The sequence below is a fragment of the Pipistrellus kuhlii genome, unplaced genomic scaffold (genome assembly GCF_014108245.1).
Source record: "Pipistrellus kuhlii isolate mPipKuh1 unplaced genomic scaffold, mPipKuh1.p scaffold_m20_p_4, whole genome shotgun sequence".
Taxonomy (NCBI): domain Eukaryota; kingdom Metazoa; phylum Chordata; class Mammalia; order Chiroptera; family Vespertilionidae; genus Pipistrellus; species Pipistrellus kuhlii.
Genome location: NW_023425540.1, coordinates 10,530,953 through 10,537,831, shown reverse-complemented (window position 1 = coordinate 10,537,831; position 6,879 = coordinate 10,530,953).

The following is a 6,879-nucleotide window of genomic DNA, read 5'->3' as shown; positions in this document are numbered from 1 at the left end:
GTGTATGTATTCATGCATTATATTAATATGATTTTTTGGTTTAATACTTGATATAAACTGGCAGTATACTGCATGTCCTCTGCAACTTTGCCAATTGGGCTGTGTGGAATGGACATTTTTAACTTGACTAGAATGGCCAAAATGCCTTCCCATGTGATTATACCAATTTACACCTCTGAAGTTACCCCTGCCAATACTTGATAACAGTTGGTATCTACAGACTTTTTTTTATTATTGCCAATCCTATTCCTATGACATGGTGCCATATTGTTTTAATTAGATTTCCATGATTATTAGGGAGTTATCCTCTCATCTTATGTCTATTGGCTATTGAGCTTCCTGTTTCATTTGCACAGGTTTCTATTGCTTCCTGCTTCTCCCGTGGAATGGTAAGAGTTTGTAAATATATTCTGTGTATCATCTTTTGTCAATTGTATGCACTGAAAATTCTCCCAGGCTAAAACTTGCTTCTAACTTGAATTTCGTCATATGGAAGGTCTAAACTTTAATGTTGTTTGCTGTATTGATTTTTTGTCTCCTTTATGGCTGGTCTTTTATTTTGAGAGCTGCTTCCCTACCCAGAGGTCAAATAGATAGCGTCTTATATATTTTCCTTAATGTTTTCATGTTTCTCACTTTAGCTTTAATCTACTTTGAAGTTATTTCTATGAGTGGCTCCAGGGAAGTTTCTAATTCCGTATTTGCCAGCGGGACTGTCCCTTATTTTAGATCTGCATATTGAGTCCCACCTCTCCTCAGTGAGCCCTTGTCAAAGTTGGCGTATATGTGGGTCTTTTTTTGAACCCTGGGTCATGTTCTCTTCATCAGTCCCTGTGCCAGTATCTCAATGTCTTACTTTCTTTATGAACAATATTGATACAACTCCCACCTACCTTGTTCATTTTCCTGCAGAAATTCCTTAACCACTCTTAGACCTGAGATCTTGTCTTGCTTATAACTTTTATGATCTACAGAAGTTCCATCCAGCCAGTTGCTATTTTGATTGCATCTGCATTGTATTTAAGGATGAATTTGAGGAGCATGGGTTTTCTGAATGAATATTAAATATTCAAGATATTATATTAGTATGCTGAATCATTTCATGCATAAATACTAGTAGAGGATAGCATCAACTTATCTAAGCTTTTTTTAAGACCTTAAAATTTAGTTTTTAAGTTTCCCACAAAGGTCCAATATGTCTTTGCCAAAATTATTCTTAGGAAACATTGATTTTTTTGGTTAATGTTACCTTTTCTAAATTATGTTTTCTCATATTTGCTGCTGGTTTATGGGAACACAATTGATTTGTATACTGGGAGTCTAGCTAGCAGACTTGCAGAACTTTTCTTTCTTCTAATTATTTATCTGTAGATATTCTTAAGTGCTTTTACTGGAGACAATTACATTGTGTACAATTAGAAGTTTGTTTCTTCCTTTGGTAGGGGCTGGAAGTGAGTCTACCCAGAATATGCATCTCCCCTCCCCCATGAAGATTATTTCCAGCTGAAAGCAATTAAAGCCCGATAGACTCAAGAAGAGTTTGTTACCTCTTTACCTGCCTATAGCAATCCAGGCAGCAAACCTGCTTCAGGAAGGGAACATCAGCCTAGTCACCTGAGCACAGTAGGGATGAAGGGTGGCAGACGAGAGGATCCAAGCAAAAAGCTCTGACTAGATCCCCTCCTGTGCCATTGTTTCAGGGTGGCCCTGCATGCATTTGTTTACCATATGTTTGCTTTCTCATTTACCTGTAAATTGCCCCTCCTTAATCCAAAATGACATTTTTGCCTCATTTTGTCTCACTGTCTTTGGAATTTTCATGCTTATGTGAATTCCCCAGTATGTAAATATTAAAATTTAATTTTCTCCTGTTAATCTGTCATTTGAATGATTTGACCAGCCAGAAAGAAGGAAAGGAAGTAAAGGAAAAGTTTCCCTGTCCAACACTTTCAACCAGTTGTTTCAGTGTTGTAAGGAAGTGCTGATATGTGCACACTTGCCTTTCAAGTGAATACCTCTGACTTTTCACAATTATAGGTAAAGTTTCTTGGGGTTTTGTTTGTTTGTTTGTTTGTTTGTTTGTTTTTTGTAGGTAGTCTATCAGGTTAGGTAAATTTCCTTTCTTCATCTAGTCTATTAGTTAAGAGAGGTTTTTAAAAATAATAAATGCAGGTTAAGTTTTATCGAAGTATATTATGTAGATGTTGAAGTGATCATAGAGTTTTTCTTAATTCTGTTGATGTGGATGAAAGGGGGACCACGTACTAAACCTGGCAAGCTCAGGGGAGTCCCGACATTAAGAGACCTCAGGTAACCCCCCAGGATGGTCTGAAATTAAACCTTCTTAACTAAGAGCAGATAAAGGCAGGTAGTCTGGTCCTAGGCCATTATCTTCCCTGACAAAGGTGAATCTTTCCCTTAACTGAGCCTATTGTCCTTTTGCATCACGATAACATTCCTCTGGAATGACAGGGTAATTTCCTTTTTTATCCAGACCCCCTCAGGGTACAGCCACTCACCAGAGCATCCCTTCATTGATAGTGTTATTGTATTTATTGTTGACTATTAACTAGCCTACGGCCACTTACTTATACACCTGTATGTGCCTATTACTTTTACTTTTTTATCCATCCCAGCGATTTCTTGCCCTTTGATTCTGACTTAAAAATAAGTGGTAACACTGACATTTTCCAGAGCATTTTCTCTGTTGAGAATTTGCTTCCCACCAGTTGTTGTCAGTTTGGCTTGAATAAACTCATAAACATTTTTACAGTTTGGACATTTCTTATGTTGACAATGAGATGATTTATATTAGTATGTTTTCTAGTGATAAAACATCCTTGAATTTTGTGACATTAGCCTCTGACTTTTCTATTCATTACAATAACTTTCTTTCTTTTTTTTATGTAACAGATTTTACTACTTCTTTTTTTTAAAATATATATTTTGTTGATTTTTTTACAGAGAGGAAGGGAGAGAGCTAGAGAGCTAGAAATGTCGATGAGAGAGAAACATCGACCAGCTGCCTCTTGCACACCCCCTACCGGGGATGTGCCCACAACCAAGGTACATGTCCTTGACCGGAATCGAACCCGGGACCTTTCATTCCTCAGCCCTATGCTCTACCGCTGAGCCAAACCGGTTTCGGCATCATTACAATAACTTTCATAAAATAGGGATGAGTCTTGAATATCTGGTAGGATCTCCCTAGAAAACCATTTTAGGAATGTGTGTCTTGTTTTACTTGTTATATATTTATTGATTCAGTTTCTTTAATGATTGCAACTGTATTTGAATTCTTATTTCCTTTTTTAGTTTTCTAAAACAATTTTTTTTTGAGTGAGCTATATATGTTACCAGTGGTTGGTCTATTTTATTCAACTTTTTTTTTTTAAACAGCTTTGACATTGTTGACTCTTTCTACTGTACCTTTATAGTCTTTCATTCATATGTGATATTAACTATGTTGTTTTCCTTTGCACTTTTTCTTACTTTTTGGTTGGACTTTTAACTTGTCGATTTCAGTCCTTCTTTCCTAATATAGGTATTTAACCCTTTCTCTGTAAGTACTGTTTTAGCTGCATCACATAAACTTTTTATGTTGTATTTTCATACAAAATATGAATCTTTCTGATTTTCATGGTCTTCTATGTTCCATAAGTTATCACAAATGTGGCTTATTGGATGGGTGGGGAAGAGATAGAGAAAAACAACAACAGCTCAATGACCAGGACACTAAGGTGATTGCTAGGGGGAGGGCAGAGGAGGATATAAATGGAGACTTGACCAGCTCCTTAAGGTAAAGATTCACCTTTATTTGGAAAAATACCACCCAAGGAGACTACCTGCCATGAACCGCTTTTAGTCAGAAAGTTTTCACTTCAGACCTTCCTATGTCTGAGTTTGTAAGGCCGTGCAGGCCTCCCTTGAGCTTGTCATGTTTAGTGTGTGGCCCCCTTTTTTTTGTCCATAACATGTTTTCTGAAATTCTACCAGTTCTTCTCTTTCTACATTTCTTAACTTTTTTTTTCTTTTTCTTTTCTTTTCCAGCTTTCACTTGGATTGATCAAGTTATCTTTATTTCATTTTCCCCTCTTTACTGTTTTGGAAGGTTATATGTTTCTTCTCCATCTTCGTCTCAGTCTCCTTCTTCTTCCTCCACTCCTCCTCTTTCTCCTTCTCCTCTTTTCTCCTCCTCCTCTTCTTCCTCCTCCTCCTTCTCCTTTTTCTTTTTTTCAATTACCATCCTAGAAATTTTAACAAGTGTATTTGAGCTAAATTCTAAAATATTTCCATTCTTCCTTGGAATCTCACTTTCTTCCTTTATTTATTTTTTAGTCACTACTCATCCCTCAAATGCCACTGTTAATGATGCCTGTCCAGACTCTCCAGACTAAACCAGACACTCCTAAACTGTCTTTCCTAGTGTTTAGCAGGGCTTATGATTACATGCTTGTGGGCTCAGTGCTTGATCCCTGCCTCTTCCCAAAGACTGTAATTCCTACAAGGGCAGGGATTGGCTCTGTGCTGCTCTATTCTATTCTTAGTGCACAGTCTGTGCCAGGGCACATGCTGTGCAACAAACCTGGCTGAAAGCTGGAAGCAAAGCCTGAGGGAGGGCAAAGTGGGTGGTGATGTTGAGAGAGGAGGACTCAGGGAGGCCAGATCGGGACAAGTCTTCCACCTTCTGCTGCTAGGAATCACCTTCTCCTGCTAAACCCAGACGGAAACAGTGGTGGACAAAACTGAAGAGAAAGTTATTTGTTTCTCCTGTTATGAAGTCTGGAGGTGACAGTCCATGGCTGAGATGGGGGCTCCAGAGGGTCACCAGCCAGTCAGGTTCCTTATTTTCAGCTCTCCTATTGGCTCATGGCTTATATCCTCAAGGTTACCTTACAGTCCCGGAGGTTGGATGAAATTTCAATTATCACAGTCGAGATCCAGGCAGGAATTCTGAAGTGAGGTGTTACTGGAACCCCAGGGTTTTTCTTTGGGTCTGCCTGCTTGCACCCACTGCCCCAAAGAAATGCATGAGCAGGAGTTTGCAAAATAGTTTAACATTGAATTGGCCAGCTCAGGCACTGGGAGTTAACGCTAAAAATCGGGATCCCAGATGGCTTATAGGTTACAGGTAATATGTTTAGGGCAAAATCACCAGACACCATGGGTTAGGGGTTTGGGGTCATGCTGGGGGCAGGTTGATCGGAAGTGAGGAAAAGGTAATAAATCATTTATTTAGGTCTTGAGGGCAGCTCTTAGGTTTTTCTGTCCTTATTCATGGGAATAAGCCAAGGGGTCATTTCACCTTTAGGTTCAGGAAATGAGACCTAACTTAGGTCAAGATATTTTCTGCCGGGACCGGTTTGGCTCAATGGATAGAGCATCGGCTTGGGGACTGAAGGGTCCCGGGTTCGATTCCGGTCGGGGGCATGTACCTTGGTTGCGGGCGCATCCCCGGTAGGGGGTGTGCAAGAGGCAGCTGATCGATGACTCTCTCTCATCGATGTTTCTGACTCTCTATCTCTCTCCCTTCCTCTCTGTACAAAATCAATAAAATATATTAAAAAAAAAATTAAAAAAAAAAAAAAAGATATTTTCTTTAGCCTGCCAGAGGTCCAACTGTAAGAATAGTAAAAAGCTAGGAAAATTCTAGGACAACCAGAATAGGGAAACTAAGACATAAACAGCAGTTTGCACCCACCTAGTAAATCCTATCTCCCCTAAACCAAGGACAGTTAGGAGTAAATGGTTTGCACTTCTCCTCCCCTATGGGAGGATACATAACTTAAATCCTCTTCCTCAGTGAGACAGGTAACAAATCCAACAAATGCCATTTGCCAACCACACCTAAGGACAGACTAAAGAGAACAAATCTCATTTTGGTACATTAGCATAAAGCTGGTGAATAGTCTATTGATTCTCCCATAAACCTTCACTAAATGCCCAGCCTTTAAAACACCTGAAAATGAAGGCCCCAGTGCACTGTCCCTTCAGGCAGCATGCCTGTGCCTTTCCATTTCTTCTCTCCTCCCCCCAACCCCAGGCATGTATCCCTAACCTCTAAGGGACCTCATGAGACTTGCAACCAGAGGAGTAGTGAGCAGTGGCAGCTTGTCCTGGGCTAACCCCTGAACCTGTCTCCAAGGGGTCCTTTTCTCTAACTTCCCAGTGAGCCAAAACAGCTCAGCCTAGGCTCTCTTATTGCCTCCTCTGTGCCCTTCCTTGTTTCACTGTCCTAAGTGTGTTTTTGGTACAGCCAGTCTTGCTTGTTTTCTACACTATGTCTCTTGATTGAAACCTTTCCCCCAAGAAGACAAGAACCAAAGTCTACGCGTCTCCCTGTTAACATCTCTGGTCCCAGACATTAGGGTTTCAAGGCCATGCTGGGAACAGATTGATCAGAGTTGAGGTAAGGGCAATAAATAATTCCTTAAGGTCTTGAAGGCAACTTTGGGGTCCTTTCTGGAGTCCCTCTGTCCACTCTCATGGGAATGTAGCCAGGGAGTCATTTTAGCTAGGGGCTCAAGAACTGAGATGTAACTTAAGGTCAAGATGTCATCTTTAGCCTGCAGAGCTCCAGAGTGTGTAACCATTAGGCAGGTCCAGGCTATACACTTCTGCTGCCTTGGGGGTTATTGATTATGTGAGGGAAAGGCTAGGTCTCTGAGGGAAATACACACACACACATTGAGTGGCCAGATTATTATGATCTCTGAATGCATAAAAATCTGGCAACTCAGTGCATATACTATATGAAAATTGTTCCCTCGACCAGGAGTTTGACCAACAGGCAGGCCACCAACCGCCCATGTCCTCTCCCCCTGGCCAGGCTGGATGGACCCCATGGACGAATTCATGCACCAGGCATCTAATACACAC